A 21,115-nucleotide genomic window follows, 5' to 3' on the forward strand; every position below is an offset into this window, starting at 1 on the left:
TCGCCAGCAAGTATTAAACTATTAATATTCTATAAGGGGATATCAAATTTAGATGCTGATATATCTAGTTTGCGGTTAGAGGAAAGGATGAATATGCACAATAGTTAACCAAACTAGAGAAGGTCACCATTCAAAGCAAACCTATCCAAACTGCATGATAGTTGGCTTCAAGATAAGCATGTCACAGAACACAATACCAATCTTTATGCATTGATTGCTGATAAAAACAAAAAAAATATCTGACATTCAACAATCCAAGAAACTTCTTTATTGTCATCATCATGTAAAATTATTCCTACACATCAAAGTTGACAATCATGACAGATATTGGACAAAGCAGCATTATTATTTTTTTGATAAAAACAAAGCATTATTATTACCAGCTGAATTGTAATATCCCTATTGCTAGTGGTTAAAGCCTGGTTCCTGCCCAGATAGAGCACGCATCGCTGTTTCTTCAGAAAAAAAGCAGCCATACAAGGTAGAGTTTGAGCTCATTGATACGTGAGGAAAGGAACAAGGCAATTTACAAGATCAGAAGACACCATTAGAGCAGTCACTTTGAATTGAGCATTACAAAATAATAACCAATTCCTATAGCTGAAAAATCAAAGGGGGAACTGACCTCTTGTGTGGTCAAACTTCCTTTCAAAGGACAGTTTAAAACTCAAAAACAATTTCCATTGCAGCATCTTTCCTAGTAAATACCAAAAACTCAACGCCTCCTTGCAAGAGAATTATAGTGCATTTTCAACAAATCATCAAGTAAGACCAGGGACCAGCTGTTATCCTTTTGGGCATAAACCTTCTGGTTAAGTGAATCAACTATTACACTTATGTTACCGAAGCCATATATCTGTTGACCATTATGCATTCTGCCAGGCTTGGGCTTGAATAGTAACTCATGTTGCTGTGCATAGGCCTCAACTACTTCCTTCAAACTCATCTCAGAAACACCATCCATCTGGGCAGCAGTACCCAGGCCAGCCAGCAGCTGTTGTGCATGAGCAGCTGCTCTCTGCTGAGCCTCAAACTGCCTTTGCTCGCGCACCTTAAGATATGTAACATTCTCCCTCAAACCAGGCTGCTCTACTGGTACATTGTCAGCAGCCTGAACCATCATCTCAAGACCACAATTAAGTTGATTACGAATACTTTCATTAGCCAAAAGCTCCTGTGGCAGAAGTGCCTTCCAGCCCATGTACCAATTTTTGATCTCGTCAAAGTCGGGTTTTGAACACAACCAGTGATACAAAACCTGCAGCCACTTTACAAAGAAAAACTTCTCCATCAAATCAACCATTAGGTGGATAGGAAGCGCAGAGGCCCAAGACATAACCCAATAAAACTGATCAAGCTTCTGATCTGCAGGGTTTATCTGGAATTCCTGCAAAGCAATCTGCAACTTTGGGACAATATATTGGCGCATGAGTTGATCCCAACTCACTGAATCAAATACAGTCTTCCAAGGTGATAGTATAGCATAAGCAGAAGGATCACTTGGGTGCCAAGCATCAAGAACATTGCTTAACTTCATACGTATGGTTTGATACAAACCCTCCAACTTTGGCCCCAACATTGGCAACCAAGGATGAACCCAAACATGGATTGGAACAATTTCCGTACGTGGGTTCCATGAGTCAACTGCTTTTGACAATTTAGGCATTACCACGGTATCCAATAAGGTTTGAAGAATAGATGATGGCAGCAGCTTTTCCCATGATTCCAAAAATCCAAGCATTGGTTCAGGGTTCCTAGGCTCCCATGTGTTGATTCCAGATATTCTCACGGCTGGTAAAACAACATCAGAGATCAACTGAGAATAAGGTGTTGTAACATCCTCCCAAATGTCGTAACCACCCTCTATTTGCAGTAAGTCCTTCCATGCTGATATCACCTCCATCCTGTACAATGGATTTGCTAGAGGATCCCAACCCTGAAACATCCTTATAAACAGGGGTAAGGCTAATGAACATGCAATGCATGACAAGTTACACGCTTGTAATCATCAGCATAGTTCCTCTGCAAATTCCTAAAACTACTTGCAAGGGACTCCAAGGTTAATTTGCCAGATGAGTTCTCTTTCTCAATCTGGTCCAGCACCTAGTAATTTGCTCCATATTAGACAAATGTTGCTTCTGACGCAAAACCTCAATCTCCAATTTTTCCTTCTCCTTCTGTAAGCTCAATGCTATCTCTTTTTCATTCCTTAAATCCCTATCAATCTTTGAATATCAAGCTCTGCCAAGTCAACAATTAACTTCAAGTTATGCTGCAACTCGGGCATTGGAACATCATTATCTCTTGCCTTCTCTTCAGCATCTAGATTCTCCAAGTTGGTCAAACTCTAACCTGTGGGCCCCTCATATCAATCACCTTTTGAACAATTTCAACGCTCTCTTCTTGTTTCTTTGCTAACAACTCCTCCACTGTAATATACTCCTCCTTCTTCCTCCCTTTTGCATTCTTTGACCAAAGCCTCTCCTTTGCTTTGCCAACAGGCTGCTGACTCACACTGTTCTTTTCTTCCAACTGCTGCAACTCTGGCAACTTAGCCTCCTTAAAATCATTAAACCCCATTCCCATATTCTTAGGCCTCATCTTCGCTTCAATAGGAGCAACAATCCCTTGCTCATTCTTCCCAAGACCACCTCCTTTATACCCCATTTTCTCAAGCAACTTCATCCCAATACCCTTTGTATACTTCTCAAAAGACCCAACATCCCCACTATCAACACCAACCACCCTTCTCCTCCGAAACTTTTCTTCTCCACTTTCAACCTCTCCCTCTCTTTCTCTCTCCTTTGTGCCCCTTCCTTTATTTTCCTCCCAAAGGCAGTAGGCAAAAAGCTACAATCATCATCCTCATCGCCACCAACATTAAAATCACTTTTTCGCAAAGTATCATTACCACTACTAAATCCTAAACCTACGCCAGAACCCAACCCAGGCCTGTTATCATTCTCATTCTCATCAGGAACATTGTTATCGTTCTCTACGTTATAATTCTTATCAATTTCTTGGGTAGGCATTACGGTACCTGTAGACACAAAGTTGACAGGCTTCGTCAAGTCAGATTTTTTCCCGAATTCCTTCCTTCTCTTCCTTGATGAAGAATAGCCACTGTCTTCATCGTCAGAATCAGATGCAAAAACACCGTACAGAACATCATCTTTAGTCTGAGTCCGCTTTTCCTTGCGCTTTTTATAGTAGAATTCGCCGTCAATCCATCGCCCATCTTCAAAATCGTTCTCCATCCCAAACCTTTCCATCTCTTGATATTCATCCATTCTTTCCTCAACTTTATCAAAATCTGAAACAAAAGACGGAATTCACAGATGGAAGGGGAAAAATAACAAATTGTAAGATTATTAAAATTTGTATGCAAAAACACGAATTTTAAAGTGAGATGAATAGAAGCAAAAGACGAGAATATAAGTACCTGGAAATCACAGCAAGACGGAAGATTCGAAAGTGGGTGGAAAACAATGTTGTATTTCAATGTATACGAACTGGAAAATTACGGGGAAAATTGCAAATCAGAGGGGAGTCGGTGGAGATTAGGGATTTCTAGGGTTTAGGATTATACGAACTGAATTAGGAAGTTGAATTTTTTGAGTTTTCGACTCGGATTTTTCAAAAGCCCTAAATTGGGTGTTTCGGTCCAGCGTTCGTTCGATGGAATTGAGTAGAGTAAAAAAATTTGGGTTGGTGAGTCGTATTTTATAATTCAGAGTTTATTTAAAAAATTTTGAGTCGAGTTGATTTTTTGAATTTTTATTTAAATTGTAAATATTTATAATATTATAATATTATTTGATTTTAATTTAAGTGAATTTTATAACCATATATACAATAAAAATATATTTCTTTATATTTTTACATATATCATACAAAGTCTAAGGACTCGACATAAACTTAAAAATAAATCCACTAATTACTCAAAAAGTTTGAGTTATTCGAGTTGTATTTTTTAACTTGATTTGAATTTGAAATCTTTTTGAGTTAAGTCGAGTTTATGAAATTACAACTCGAAGATAATTCGAGTCTAATCGAGTTGAAAATTTTGATTTTTCGATTCAAGTTTTACTCACCCCTAACCTTCGATTTATCTAAACGGTTGGCCCAATTTTCGTAAAGAAATACTAATTGGTAAAGAAGTATTTCCAAACAATTAATTTTTAGAAAAAAAAATCATGTTTAAAGAATGATTATAAACCCAAATAAAGAGGATTAAATTTACAAAAATGATCACTACTGTTTTAGTAAAAAAATTTATTAAAATTTTTAAAAATAATAAATTAATCACTAATATTATTAATTTATAATAAATCAGTCACTCACAATATCTTATAATATAGTAACAGGATATTGCTGTGACAAATTAAACTTATGATTTGACACGTTTTTATCTCACAATTTGACTTTTTAAAAACGTTGAAATCCCTCCGCTCGGAGTACGTACGAATTGGGGTATAACGTCTCTTAAAAATATTAAAACATCCACATGTCTTCAACCTCTTTAGGGCAGGCCATGTTGTGGTGTGCTTTACTGGGTAGAAACATTTGAGGTTTGGTATATCCCAAAACTTGATGTCCAATAACTGATTAAATTCAAACCGGATTTCCCCTTCTTCTCCAACATTGTTGTTGTAATCTCCTCCACCCCACAGCTGATAACTGTAAGGCTCTCAAGTTGCACAATATTTGTAGCTAATGAGAATGGGAATAGGGTTTTCAGATTCAAGCATTCCCTCACACATACTTTTGTCAATTTTTTTAAAGAAATGTTTCTCTAGGGATCCTTGTTTCCAGCATGAAGTTGATTACTCGATACGCTCTTCACATTTCTCAAATGGAAGATTTTGATTTTCTGCAAGTTGGGAAAATCAACCTGCATGCATATAATGTCAGTCAGTTCAATGCCATTTAGATCAAGGCACTTCTTTAAATCATATAACACAATTGGAATCATCATTGATTAGGAAAGATAATTAATATAACATATTACATGGCCATTGGTTAATTTCTTCATAAATACTTATATAAAATTAATTAGAAGTTAAATTCTTTGTAGTTTTATAATAGGCATAATACTCCCTCGCCTCATTTTTTTGTCATTGTTGACTTTTCACGTAGTTTTAGAAAAAAAAATTCTGTAAGAGATGTGTAGTAAAAATATTAAAATGACAATTTTATCCTCGAAAAGTTAAATTTTACTTTGTTGTGAAACTAAAAGGGATAATTTTAAAACACAAAGAGACAAATTTAATTGGACAGAGGGAGTATAATATTTATATTCAATCTTAATACGTTGTCCCAAGTTTTTTTTTTTACCAATTTGAAATTAGAATTTGACACTTTATCCAAATTGATATCTAAGATTTTTTTTAAATCCAATGTAATACCTAAACTCCACTTTATCCTAATTTATACTTGAACTTGATATTATTTCAATTCAATGATATAATTTAACAACAATAGATGAAAGGAAGAGTCTTTGGTTTCCCTACCTTGTTAATGAACTTTTTAGATCTATAGGTGTTTGTTACACCTCTTCATCTTATGGTCAAATACCTCTAATATTTTAGGGATTTTTCAAAGTTTAGTTACATACACTTTTTGATTTGACTAACGGTTATACACCTTTGCAATTGATTTGATCGCGGTCAAAATGAACTTTGAAAAAATCTATTACATAACTGTTTGGTCAATTCACTTTGTTGACCTAAAATGACAATTATTACCCTACAAGTAACACCTATATTAAACTTGACACATTTATGTATCAAAGGTCAATATGTAAGCCACAAAGCATAGAGAGAAAAAGACCATTTTCAGAATTTCAATGCATCCTTATTGGAACCTCCTCTTATTCTTTAGGGTACGATTTATCATATTGAATACACTTTAAAATGATCAATTATAACTCTTTGTCTAAACTAGAAGGGGTGAATTACTTACAACCGACAACACACATGTTATTTCCATCAATAATTTAGTGTGGTAAGGGTGGACAAACTTCTCGACCAAGAAGAATCAACTAGGATGAAATCCTTAAAGCAAAACAATCAATTCAACTTGTAGTCCACGCCTTCAAATTTTCCCAAGCATATCCCTAGGTCGCTTGAAAAATAGTTAATGTAATCATAGAAGGATCTCGACCTTCGACATACATTGAAAAAAGGAAATACCCTCAGAGTATAATGTCCATAGGAAATGCTGCAAAAAAGACTCAGAACCATAGGAGATTGAAAGTCAATTTCAGGGCCATGGACTCATCTCAGGTCCTCGATGAAACGAATGATGATCCGTTAGATGTCTCAACTCACATCAATGACTTCATTGTTAAAAGATTCTTAATGTATAGTAGAAATGCAATGGAAGTACTACAATGGGAAGCTTTTTGAAAATAGAAGGGTCTCGAGAACAACTAAAGTCTTATGTACTCGTTTATGATTTCTCTAACCATCCATCGGGGTAAAGAGATCTATGTGTTACTAAGTACTGTAGGAGATAACAAGCACATTATCACAATTGATACGAAGTTTTTTCTTAGTTGATCAACTAATAGTATAATGTCAACTTTGGAAGGCCTTATGAGAAAGCAAAATTAATATTGGCTACATTCAATTTGAATGTAAAATCCCCAATACCTACTGTTGACGAATACATCAGAATAGACCAAAAAATGGCCAGAGAGTGTTATTTATGATATATGAAACTCTCCCAACATGCCCGTATTGAATTGTTAGCCCAAGTTCTTGAGCCAATGCAAGCCCATAGAGGAATTAATGCCTTAGATCGACTACAACTTGAGTGGGAAAGCCTAGAGTTTATGGTGATAGAGAGTCACAAAAGACCGAGTTTATCGAAAAACGGAAGTTATACCCCTATATGAGGGGTTAAGGAAACAACTACACAAGTCTTTCTTGCTCTCCCTAAGTTGGAAAGGCATTCTTTAATAGGGTTCTCAGTTTATTCTGATTTTTACATGGAATGTTGCAGACATACTAGAAATTAATCCATCAATTACTATAAATTAGATCAATGTTAAACATTCAACAAGACTAGTAAAATAGAAAATAAAAAGTTGTCTAATGAAAATATTCAAGCAGCAAAACAAAAAGAAATGATATGCTTTCGGAAGCAAGTTTCATTAGAGAAGTGGCATACATAGAGTGGATCTCTAATGTCGTCATGATTAAGAAATCAAATGGTAGTTAGAGGATGTGCATTGATTTTACATATCTCAATAAAAGCACGCCCTAAGGATTGTTTTTCACACTTCTATTGAAAAATTGGTATACTTATAGTCAACCACAAATACATGAGTTTTATAGACACTTTTATGGGCTACAATCAAATCCAAATGGATCCTCAGGATCAGGAGAAAATCTCTTTTGTCACAAAAAATGATCTTTTCTTTTACAATGTCATGCCCTTTCGATTGAAGAACATTAGAGCTACTTTTAACACCTCGCCAATAAAATCTTTCAAATCAAAATTGGAAGAAACATGCAAGCTATGTGGATGACATGATTATGAATAATTCATCCCTGGAACAATATATAAAGGACCTAGTGCTGATGTATTGAGTCTGATATTGGAAATCAGATATGTTTTGTATGTCAGTGGTATTGATGTTTATTGACTATTTTTTTGGTCTGTTTTAAGTTAAGTATTTCTTTTTACTAATATTTGACAACTTTACTATTTCATATGTTGTGTTTTGTAATCCTATTAAATGAAAATATTAGAATGTAGTTTGAAGCTCTCCATTTTTACTTTAAGTCTATTTGTACTCTCTTAATCTCTTTTAAAACATTTACAGCAAAACATTTGTAGTGGTATCAAAGTTTTTTTTAGAGTTGCGAGGTTCTATTGTTATTTGTGAGTGATTAAACACTTTGTGAGTTTGAGAGTTTTTGAGTGTTTTTTTATAATGACTTCTTCACATGTATGTTCCTATTTTATAGGAACTCATTACCATGTTTGGGCAGTTAATACGAATGTCTATCTGAGATCTCTTGGCTTGTCGGGGGTTATAGAAAATGATGAAGATCCACCAACACTGAGACCAAATCCCACTCTTGCTTAACTCAAAGGTTATGATGAAAAATGTTAAAAATGATAAAGATTTAACGTGTATTCACTCCGAGTTAGCAGATCACATTTTCACTAGCATTATGGATCTTGAAACACTTAAGGGTGTTTGAGATAAACTCAAGAAAACTTATGAGGGAGGCAATAGAGTAAAGAAAATTAAGCTTTTAACTCCGAAAAGATAGTTTTTTATGCTGCAAATGAAGCAGGATGAGTTGATTAAAGTTTTCTCAACTAGGTTGATGGATATTGTAAATCAAATCCATCTTTATGGTGAAGATCTACCCGATGAAAAGGTGGTTGAAAAAGTTATGTTAGTGTTCCTCAAAGATTTGAAGCCAAAATTTCAGTTATTGAGGAATCTTATGACATGTCAAGTTTAATTATCGTCGATATTGTTAGCAACTTAGAAGCATAAGAACAAAGAGTTTCTATGCAAGCTCACAATGCAAGTGAAGGTTCTTTTCTACACATAAAGTAGTAAAGTTTAACACACCGGAAAGAAATCTGAAAGTTCGAACAAGGGTAAAGTTTTGTTCCTTGTGCTAATGGTCATAATGGAAATTTTCCACCATGTCCTATTTGTAAGAAGACAAATCAAACTGAAAAGGATTGTCTATTCAAGGAAAAAGGCAAGTCCAAATTTTAGTGTACCTTTTGTGATAAGTTCGGACACAAAAAAGTTTTGTTGGACTAAGAAGAAGCAAGTAAAGAAGCAACAAGTGAAGAAGCAGCCTCAATAGCAAACAAATGCAAGTGAAGAGAACCAAGAGCAGGGTGAGCATTTGTTTATGGTTTCTCATGTTGATAAACCATCTCATAACTCTATTTAGCTTGTGGATAGTGGGTGTACCAGTCACATGACACCTCTGGCATACTTTAATTCTCTTGATAATTCCTTTAAGACAAGTGCGAAGTTGAGAAATGACGCTACGGTTCAAGTTCAAGGCAAATGGTCAATTTCCGTGAATAATCCACAATGTAAAGAACAATTTATAATGTTCTTTTTATTCCTGATTTAGATCAGAGATTACTGAGTATTCCTCAAATGATTAAAAGTGACTTTTATGTTCAATTTAAGGGTGATGTCTGCAACATATTTAATGTTTGTGGTTTTAAGTTTGTTGAGCTGAAAATGAAAAATAATACCCCTCTTTCCCATAAAAGATGTCCATTATTGACTTTTTTTGTCATTTTTAAAGTTTGACTAATTATTATTTAAAATTTATTATTGATAAAAATATGTAAAATTATTTTAAAAACCTTCAAACAAGTAGTTTTCAAATATATTTTATAAAATTTAATTATTTAAAATATTTAAAATAATCAAGGTCTTTTTTAAAAGTCAATAAGGAGCATCTTTTATAGGGCAGAAGGAGTAGTTTTTTATTTGAAGCTTGAAGTTGATAGCGAACATGTGTGCTTGGAAAAAAGGATGAAGTTAGTCTTTTTTTTTTTTTTTTTTGAAACAGAAGTTAGTCCTCTTTGGCATAAAGGATGAGCATTTTAATCTTAGAACTTTAAAGTAAATGCAGTCAAATGGTTTTGTAACATATTTGCCTATGTTGAATATTTACGATGATGAATGTGAAACTTGTGAACTTGGAAAGTTACATAGGCTGCCATTTTCTCATGATGGTGTGAAGAGAGCAAATATAAAATTAGATTTAATTCAATTTGATTTGTGTGGTCCAATGAAGAGTTCTTGCATGAATGATAATAGATATTTTGTGTTGTTTATTGATGATTTAACAAGGATGTGATGGGTGTATTTCTTGAAGTCTAAGCTGAATGTATTGTCAACGATCAAAGAATTCAAAAATTTATTGAAAATCAAAGTGACTGTAGGTTGAAGGTCTTAACAATGGACAATAGTGGATAATATTATCCAAAGTAGTTGAATGATTTTTACAAAGATGTTGGGATTCAGCATCAACTCATTGTTCCTTACACTCCTCACCAGAATGGAGTTTGTGAAAGGATGAATAAAGTGTTTCAAATATGTAAAGATGCATGTTGTTTGAAAATCATCTTCATTTGGGCGGAAGTTGTTGCTACTTCTGTGTATTTGTTGAACAAGTTAGCAACCAAGGCTGTGAATGGGAAAACTTCTCTTTAAGCATAGTCTGGGTCTAAGCCATCTATGAAACTCCTTAAAATGTTCGGTTCAATCTATTTCAGTCATACTTGCTAATATAAGATCCAAGTTAGATGAAAGGGCATTGAAAGGAAAGTTTTTGGTTATTCTTCTCAATCCAAGGGATATATAGTCTTTAATTTGGAAAGCAGAAAATTGTGGTAACCAGAGATATCACTTTTGATGAAGGTTTTATTAGAAATGGGAGAAGAATGACGTACAAAAGCATGATAGTAGATCAATGGATGAAAAGGTTGTCATAACTGATGGTGCTGAGAATGATGTAACTAGTGATGGTTTCGATACAACAGATACGACTGCCGTTGAGGTTATCAAAACCAAATCCTTAGCTAATGTGTATGAAAGGTGTAATTTTATCTTTGTTGAATCAACACGTTTTATTGAAGCTTCAGAGGAACCTGAATGAATTGATGCAATGAAGAAATAAATTTTTGCAAATGAGAAAAATGCATGGTTCTTGACTGATCAACCTAACGACAAAATTGTTATAGGTGTGAAGTGGGTGTATAGGGCCAAGTTCAATCTGAATGGCACTGTGTTCAAGAATAAGGTGAGTTTGGTTGTAAAGGGGTATGCATAGATAGATGGAGTTGACTATGGTGACACATTTGCATCAGTTGCTAGACTCAAAACCGTAAGATTACTCATTGCCATTGTAGGTTAGTTGGGCCGGAATGTATTTCATTTGGATGTAAAATCTACCTTCTTGAATGGATAGCTTGAAGAAGATATATATGTTTGTGAACCTGAAGGTTTCGTGGTTGTCGGAAAGGAACATCAAGTGTACAAGCTCAAGAAGGCTCTTTATGATCTAAAACAAGTACCAAGGGCTTTGTATCTTAAGAAACATGAGAATACTGATTTGCTTGTTGTTTCTCTTTTATGTTGATGATTTGTTGGTAATGGGAAGCAATGACAAAGTTGTTTCAGAATTCAATTGAGTATGCAAATGAATTCGAGATGTCCAACCTCGGCTTGATGAGCTACTTTCTTGGGATGGAAATTAATCAAAGAAAGACAGGTATTTTCATTTCAGAAAAAAAAATATACCTTAGATGTTCTAAGGAAATTTAAGCTGGAATCCTGCAAGGGAGTTGATTCACCATTGCCTTTAAACTTGAAGCTGTCAAAGAACAATGGTGAAAAACTCTGTGATTCTTATATTTTAAGAAGCATAGTTGGAAGATTACTTTACTTGACAGCTCAATCAATTGCAGGAGCAGAATACATTGTTATTGCTGCAAATCAAGCAACTTGGTTGTGAAATTTACTTTTTGATCTTGTCTTTGAGCAAGAAGATGCTACTGTTCTTTTGTAACAATAATATGTTATTGCTATCGCTGAAAATCCAGTTCAGCATGGTAGAACAATACATATCAATGTGAAGTTTCATGCTATTCGTGAGGCTAAGAAAAATTTGTAGATCAAGATGGAATTTTGTCATGTGTTCCTGGATAGAAACATTTGAGATTCAGTAGATGCCAAAGCATGAGGAAAGATACTGGGTAAATTCGAACCGAATTCTCTGTTCAGCTCCAATGTTGTTTGAGACAATCCTCCACCCCACAGAAATGAAGTGTAAGGCTCTCAAGTTGCTGAAGACCTTTGGCTATTGAAATGGAAATAGAGTTTTCAAACTCCAACAGTCCCAAACATATACATTTCGTAAATTCCGAAAGAAATAGATCCATTTGGATCCTTACTCAAGATATGCTTTAAAATTGGCAAGCGAATGAGTTCTACCAGTTTTAATGGACTGCTCACCATGCTTGCTCCTTCAATGTCTGACCCTTGGACCTGGCACACTTCTTCTAACGAAGCACAATTTTGACTGTCAGTATTTCCAGCCTTTGAAGTAATCTCATTAGAAAACGGAAAAATGTTCAACAATGCATCACAATACTCAACTTTCAACTCTTTAGATTAGAAAATGAATCTGTATGAAGTTGGTTGTGCCATATCCTCTTCACATTTCTCAAATGAGAAACAACGATTTTCTCCAAGTTGGGAAAAACAACCTACAATGCATAATTCATGCCAATGTAAACAGTGATAAGGAACATGAAATGTAATAGCAAGAAAAGAAATGCATTGCGTGTTAAGGACAGTCTTACCTTTTCATTGAACAAACTCCATCACTGGGATATCTTGGCTCATAGACTTATAGATGAACCCCTTCAATTCTGGACAGTTTTTTTTTTCAAGAATCGTCATGGATGGGAATTCAACCTTATAATCTTCATGGCAAAATCTCTTGAGTTTATCAAGACCCTTTATTATGAGTGAGTTCAATAGAGGAAAGGGGATGGGAGCTCTGTCTCTGAATGCTTCTTTCGTAATCTCATCTGCTGGTATTATCTCCTGTATACACTTGCAGTTACTTATTTCCAAGTATTTGAGCTGTTGCAGATATTCAGCCATAGAGTGGGATAAGACATGTTTTAAGTCGGCACAGCCCTCAATGATCAAGCTTGCCAAATTTTGGGCTGAACAAAATGCTTGGGGAAGCCATATCCTCTCAATGCCAATTCAGGACAGTTTCATCTTTCCCAACTTAGGAAACAATATCTGCACACATGTAACCGTTTACTCTCCAAATATATCATCTTTTGTATGATACTAATTTACCATACAACACATATATTAACCCTTTATATAGGATTTATATGAAATGAAAGCATCACATAATACCTTTAGGTTGAAAAGGGCCATTGCCTGTGGAGACATGGAAGTCGAACCTCCGTTCGGGAGCAAAAGCTAATGAGCTCTGCATACCCTCAAGTGTCAAGACTGTAGCTGGGGAAACTCGATCCATAATCAAGTAAGCCGAAGCTAGTCTTTAGATTGAATTTTAGTATCCTAGAGTATTTACTCAAACCAATACAATCCCAATCCCAAGCTTCACCTATGAAAATATTGTACCTTTGCAAATTTTCAAAGGAAGGTCTTTTCGATGATGTTGGCATTAGGGATTGAAGATCTAAAACAGATAAACAAGACAAAGCCTTGATTCAGCAAGACTAGCACTGCTTTGTTGGGTTTCTGCTTCCCACTGCACAAAACTATTACCCATATACAGCTCTTCTAGTCTAGACAAGTGCAGAAGACACCAGATTGAATTCTTTTGAGTTTGGAATCACTTAGGTCCAGCAATTTTAGCTTAGTCAGCTGTCCTATTTCCCTAGGTAAAATTTCAATATGAGAAAGCACAAAGTGTAGGATTTCCAGATCCTTGAGCTCTCCGATGAGGGAAATGTCTCCCAACACCAATGATCGAGGAACAATGTTCAAAGGTTCATTAGCAGGGAGATTGAACAAGCAAGGATGGGAAATTCATTCGACAAAAAGTTAGGACTTTAAGATTTTTCATTTCCTGAAAAAAATTAGTGGGAATTTCATGGATGGATCTTGCTAACCATAGAAAAAGAAAGTAAGTTTGGGACATTTCAGATGATCAGGAAGTTTGCTAACGTTAGCCTTCCACATACTAATCTTTCCCAACTTCTCATTACTCTCCATCTGGTCAATCATTCAGAACATCCTCGTTTCTTAAAGAAAACACATGGTTTTCTTCAGAAGCGATTGATATGAAACATCACAATAAGGTCATGCATGTCGACGTTCCAACCTAATAGCCATCAAGTAACAAGCAAGAGGCTTTGAGATGACTCAGCACCGTCAATAGTCTGCTCCGCGTCTCTTCCACCGTGTTGACGCCCTGAAATATTCCCAACCAATTACATGCTTAAGCAACGCTGCAATGGAAACATTATGTCCTACTAGACTGCAAAGCAAGAAAGTCTGTTTGTATTCCTCACTTTCTAATCGATTGTAACTCAACTCTAACGCTGAATATGCTTCTGCTGGAACGCCTCTGAAGTTGCTTGTGGAAGGCTTGTTTAGTTGCCTCAAAGCATCTTCCCATACAATGAAGGTTGATTCTCAAAGTCTTTGCAAGTGCTTTGATGGCTACGGGCAGACCGCTGCACTTTTTAGCTGCCTTCTTCCACCGTGTTGACGCCCTGAAATATTCCCAAACCAATTACATGCTTAAGCAACGCTGCAATGGAAACATTATGTCCTACTAGACTGCAAAGCAAGAAAGTCTGTTTGTATTCCTCACTTTCTAATCGATTGTAACTCAACTCTAACGCTGAATATGCTTCTGCTGGAACGCCTCTGAAGTTGCTTGTGGAAGGCTTGTTTAGTTGCCTCAAAGCATCTTCCCATACAAATGAAGGTTGATTTCTCAAAGTCTTTGCAAGTGCTTTGATGGCTACGGGCAGACCGCTGCACTTTTTAGCTGCCTTAGTTGCTATAGGCCACAAGTCAGGGCTTTCAACACCATCCCCGGCTATCTTCTTGAACAAATCCCAAACTTCTTGTTTTAAAACTCCGACCGCAAAACTTGTATTAGCATCCATACCCTTGGACAGAACATAAAGATCTCTCGATGAAAGCAGTATGGTGCATCCATGATGCTCTTCTCCAAAAGGAATACCCACTTCCGTTGGGTCTAATCTTGCCCAAATATCATCTAAAACAACAAGAATCTTCTTCTCTTGCTTTAACCTTTCATACAGCCGGTTTGCTCTTCCGCTCATACTCTGCTCCTCGAATCTCAATCCCAACATGTCTGCAAATTGGTCTTGAAAGAGTCTGAGTCACCGCTGCCATAACCACCGAGTCGAATAACTTATTCTCTTTGACCTGTCTAACAACTTCTTTGACAAGCGTCGTCTTGCCGATGCCAGCCATTCCATACACCCCTATAATGTTGACTTTAGGATCTTTCACAGCCTCAATGATGTCGGCCAACAACTGCTTTCTTGATCCAAAGGCCTCATAATCTTTAGGAGATGCATTTATCACGGCGTGAGGGACATTGCGGTATGATACTTTGTGAAATCCGCCCTGCCGGAGGAGTTCATCAAAGGCGCCGGCATCTGCTTCTGCTTTTTCGCTGAGTTGATAACGAGCCTTGAATTAGGACACAAGCCGATGAAACACTTGGCCTTTGCTTCTTCTTCAAGACCCTTCACTTGGTTCAACCCAGAATTGATTAAGTCGTTGGCTTTGATCAGCCAACTCTTGACGTCGGTGTGCACATTCTCCCCGTTCTTTTCGGCGGCATCAACATCTCGCAGCACTCTGTCTCGTTTTTCTCTCAAGGTCTCGACTTGGTTCTCGAAATTCGAAACCCTTCTTTTGTTGTGACATACATAGCTGAAATGACGTCTAACTTTTTGGAACATGTATCCGATGATTCCGGTAACGAGGTTGCTATCGCTGCCCATGGTAATGTCCATGATTACTTCACAACTGCAATTGTGGGAAGGCTGTACTGCGATATCCGAGATTTATACAACTGAGATGAAGAATGAGGCAAGAAATTGATGTGGAAACTGCAGTGTTGAAGCACAAGAATCGACGACTTATACAACTGAGATGGATGATAAGGGCAAGAAATTGATGCGGAAACTGCAATATTCAAGCACAAGATGTGTTTTGAAAAACCATCCCAAGTTCACACTTCAATCTTGGCCACCTTTTCTAGAAGAAAAAAAAAATGTTCCCAAACAAAATGCCTTCCGTTTCTAGGATTCTTATTAATATTTTTTTTATCATTACACAAATTACATATTAGGGTAACTGCACTGTTAGCACTCCAATTATAACTTTTGCTTCTTTGATCATATAATTATTTATTATTTCAAAATCACACCTAACATTACGTTTTTGTTTCATTTCGGTCATCCATTGTTAAAAAAAATTAACGGTGATGATGATGTGTCACTATAATACGTAATATCATGTCATCATTGATTTTTTTTCTAAAAAAGTTCACGTCTACAATTTTGTTTATTTTATTTTGATGTTTGATAATAATGGATGATACTATTTGGTTAGGTGGCTATAAGATTAACTTAAAGTAAATTTTATCAAATTATTTTTAGATATTTCTTTTGAATAATTTAAATTATTATTACTTTAGTATATTAAATAATTTTAAAATATTAACCTAATTAAATATCTGTATTTATTTTTATTTTAATATGGAGTAATACAATTTTAAGTTAATGTTTAGTATTAAAAAAATTATATAAATTATTAAAACTTTATTTAAAGTTGAAAGCTCACAATTCAGTGATGATCGAACTCCCCAACAAGTGTCTGTAATATTTTTTTAAGCTCTTGAAGAAACTAAAGTAATTCAGAAACTTTGAGTATTAATATATTCATAACGGAATCAAATTCAAGTTAAAATAATAACTTATAATAGTTCATTGTCAGAAGCTTAGAAGTCAAACTTTCATATGAAAAATAAGGCTTAAACTCGAATCAAGTTTATATATATCAATCAAATATTCTAATCAGATTTATATTATGAGCTAAATATTTAGATAATATGTGTAAACATAATATGAGGTAAATTACAAATATAATATTAATAAAAATATATTAAATATTAGAGCGGTATTCAAATGTGTAACATCATTAAAATATTAAATAGTGTTAAATCTTTTAAGTCAAATCTTTTATGTGTTATATCTCCTAAGTAAGATTAGATGATTGAATCTTGACTTTCTGAATAGAACAAAATTAAGATAAAAGGGTTACCTTAAAATAGGTCTTTTTATAGGACTATACAGTTAACTAGTTGATTAGACAATTTTAATAAAATTCATATTAATACAAAGATTGGTCAATATTAAACATAATTTTAACTAACAAATAGTAGATTATAATATAAATGTAGGATTGTTAAGAATTTCGTAAAACATAATTGAAAACATTAATTTTCTCCGGGTTTAGATCTAATTTTATTTTGAACCACATAACTTGATATATATATATATATATATATATATATATATATATAGTGTCATATCAGATCAATCTAAACTCTTTTGTACATGCCTTAAATATTTTTAAACCAACCCAATTAATAGACTTGATTGCATGGCCCAAATGGCCCAATATTTTAAACCCCAAATGAGAAAACTTTAGGGTTTTATAACTTTAGTTGCTGACTCTTATTGGTCATCGAGTTTGTTGATGGTCTATCAACCTAAAAAGGAATCCTAAACCTAAGCATTTCATATATCACACTGCCAACATGTATGCCGTTGGATCTAGCTAATGAACCAGCTACCCAAATCGCTTTAGACCACTCCAAACATGTCAGATGGCCAGATCATGTGCGTATGTAACATGTGATGCTCTAGATAACTCAAATCGTTTGATTACTCGTGTCCAATGCATTTGATGCATGTAAGATTGTTTAGTTCCTCCACGCCCCTCGTCCACTTGCCTTCAAAGTATAGAGGATGTAAGCTTTGGTGTGATTATTGCAAAAAGTTTGATTACATTTAGGACCAACGCTGGAAACTATATGGAAAGCAAGCTGATTGGAAGCGTTCTTAATCCAAAGGGCATAGGGAATCAATATCACACTTGGAAACAACTGCATGGTCAAGTAATTTTTCATTTATAGGTATCGTTGAAAATCGATGTCTACTAGCATGGATAATTTATTCTGATCACATTGCCGATGATAAAATTATATTTTAAAGACTTCATCCTTCATTTTCTTAGAATTCTATAAGTAAAATAGACGACTCACTTTCCTCAATTGAAGGTAGTGGTCCAATTCATATTATTCATGATATTGTTTTAGATTTTGTTTTTTTATGTTCCCAATCTAACATACAATCTTCTTCCTGTTAGCAAATTGTCTTAAGACCTTAAACGTGTTACTAAGTTTGATTATATATCTTGTGAATTAAAGGCAACGGACTTGGGGAAGGTAATTGACTATGTTAGGTTGTATGATGGACTCTATATGCTTCATGGTCAGTAAACGAATTTCAGCAAGTCTTCAACATTAGTTCCATCTTATACCTCTGATACATCAAGTGATGTCATGCTTTGGCACATTCAATTAGGCCATCCTATTTTCTATTACATTGAAAAATTGTTTCTCATCTTATTTGTTAATAAAAAAAAGCCAAATTAGTTATATTGTTAAAGCTTTCATCTTGCTAAACATACAAAGAGGTCATACTTATCTGCTTCTTATAAACATTCACAATCTTTTTCTCTTGTTCCAAAGTGATATTTGGGTCCTTCTAGAGCGAAGACATTGATGGTAGTCAGTGGTTTATATCCTTCATTGATCACCACATTAAAACCATATGGACCTATTTGATGAAAGATAATTCTAACATTGAACATATCTTTAGAAGGTTTCATATTGTGGTCGAAACTTAATTCAATGGCAAAATTCAGATTTTACAGTATGATAATGGGGGAGTATTTTACTAAAACGTTTTGGCCTATCTTCAAGTTAAAGAAATTATTCACATTACTTCTTGCGTTGACACCCCACAATAAATGGGGTAGTAGAGAGAAACAACCAACATTTATTAGAGAAAACTAAATCCTTATTATTCTCTCATAATGGTCCTAACTATTTTTAGGGTGAGGCTATGTTATCAGCTACCAACCTTATCAACCGAATACCTAATAAAATATTGGCTTTCGAAACACCTCAGTCTTTCTTGAGAGCTATCCTTCCTTCAAACTAATATCCTCGAGTCTTCCCTTGAAAATATTTGGGTGCATCGTATTTGTTTATAACAAAAGTCATTCACGTTCCAAACTAGATCTTAGGGCCATCAAATGCATTTTCGTGGGTTATTTTTCAGTTAAGAAGGGTTACAAATGTTTCTCTCCATCCACTAAAATAACTTACATCTCTATGGGCATTACATTTCTTCAACATGTACTCTTTTTTCCCAGCACTAGAATTCAGGGGAAGACATTATCAGAATTCCAACAATTGTTATCTAAACTGTAGCAGACACTATTACATCCCTTACCAGAACTGCAGTAGATTCCATTACAACTGTCACCTAAGGTACAACAAACTCTCTTATCTATACCATAAGAATCCAATAACGTAATACCTCCAAACCCCTTACCAGCAACAGAAATAGAAACCTCCACTACCTCTAAAACCATCCTAGAAAATATTACTTCACCAACACCTAAAATTCCTTATACAGGAGGAAAAGAGTTGTGTTTTTATAAGAGAAGTCATAATAATGTTCCAGAGGCTATTACAAAATTTTTTCCTCGCCAAGAGCTATCACTAAGTACAATTGCTTCTGCAAATGAAAAAAGTTACTGGAAGTATTTTTTCCTACTTTGAAAATTGATGATTTACCTATTGCAACGAGAAAAGGTGTAAGGCAATGCACAAACAATCCTATAAAAAGGTTTGTAGCATATGGAAAACTAATGTATTCATTTAGAGCTTTTACAGCTAACATTGATGGAGTAAAAGTTCTAACAATAATAAAGGAGGCACGTGAAGATCCCAAGTGGAGGAAACTAGTAGAAGAAGAGATTGAAGCTCTTGAAAAGAATGGAACCTAGTTCATTACTGAACTGCCGCAAGGGAAAAAACTGTAGGCTTCAAATGGATATTCACTGTCAAGTATAATTGGATGGTAGCTGATAAGTGCTTAATTTAGTTGATATTTTACTTTTAAATTACTCCTTAATCATTGATTTTTGTGGCTTATTTGTTCATTTTAATTCATTTTCTGTACAGAACGTAAGATTCTGGAAATTGCATAAAAAGGACACAATTTTGCAGTTTTTTTTATTTTCGGAATCAAAGCTGGCTGGAATTCGGATTTGAAGTAAACTCAAGTTTAGGATAATATTTTAAACACATTATATTTTATCTTTGTATTTTAGTTTAAATATGTTTTAGTACTTTAATTAAGTTTTAGGATATTATTTTTATATTTTATATTTGTTTTAGGTATTTTAGTTTAAATAAGTTTTAGTATTTTAATTAGGATTTAGAATATTATTTTAAATATTATTTTTAGGCATTTTAGTTTAAATAGTTGTTTTAATTAGGATTTAAGATGTTTTAGCTTGTTTTTAAGAATTTGAAGGCTATAAATACCCTCTAAGGGTGAGCCGAAAAACATATCTCTCTCATCTGAGAATAAAATCTTCTTTTTCTCTCTAGCTTTCTCTCTATTTTTTGCATACTTTTCTATTATGCTAAGTATGACTTTGGTCATGCTTAGCTAATTTTCTTTCAAGCCGAAGGCTAAAGCAAAGGCTCAATTCCAAACGTGAGAATTGTAAGGTACTTAAATCGCTTCAGATTTTCTCTATGTTTTCTGAGCTTACTTTTCAAATCAAAACGATTTCGACATTGGTCTGGATATTGTTATGGTTAACGTTTGAAGAAGGATTTGCTTGTTGAAGTATCTTCAACTTCCCGAGAACACACTTAGCAAAATTGTTTGCTAAGAGGAAACTGAGATCGGAATCAGTTATTGTTGAAACAACACAATTCGAGTTGGCAGCAAAGAATTGCCCTTGTAAGCTGACGTGAATCTTGAAGTAAAAATCTTTTTCGATGATCTGAGGAATTTGAGACAAAGTTGTAGTCTGAGGCTGCTTTGACAATAAGTTTCTCTTTATCTCAATCTCTTTAATTTGTTTATTTAATTATTTTCTTTTATTTAATTCTTATCTTTTATTTTAAAAACAACTTTTAAAAAATCCCCCTTTTATATTTATTACTATTACTATTACTATTTATTAATTTATTATTATTTTATTTATTATTATATATTTTAATTCATTAAATCTTTTCAACTTCATATGGAATTCTATCTTTTCCTAAATTTAAGAAACAATTTTACTAAATCACAAAACCCATAGTCAATGTGGATCGACCCTACTTCTCTATGCCACATTTTCCTTTCTATTTAAGAAGTTGAAATTATTTTGATAGCAATACGACGGTTTTCA

The 21,115-nt window shown here is 34.5% G+C and overlaps 1 pseudogene; it reads right to left on the reverse strand.

Moving 5' to 3' along the window:
* Nucleotides 1–338: 338 nt before the first annotated feature.
* Nucleotides 339–3,599, reverse strand: LOC120195171 (annotated as a pseudogene).
* Between the last annotated feature and the right edge of the window lie 17,516 nt (nt 3,600–21,115).

The sequence above is a fragment of the Hibiscus syriacus genome, unplaced genomic scaffold, assembly GCF_006381635.1.
Source record: "Hibiscus syriacus cultivar Baekdansim isolate YM2019G1 unplaced genomic scaffold, ASM638163v2 tig00117007_pilon, whole genome shotgun sequence".
Taxonomy (NCBI): Eukaryota; Viridiplantae; Streptophyta; class Magnoliopsida; order Malvales; family Malvaceae; genus Hibiscus; species Hibiscus syriacus.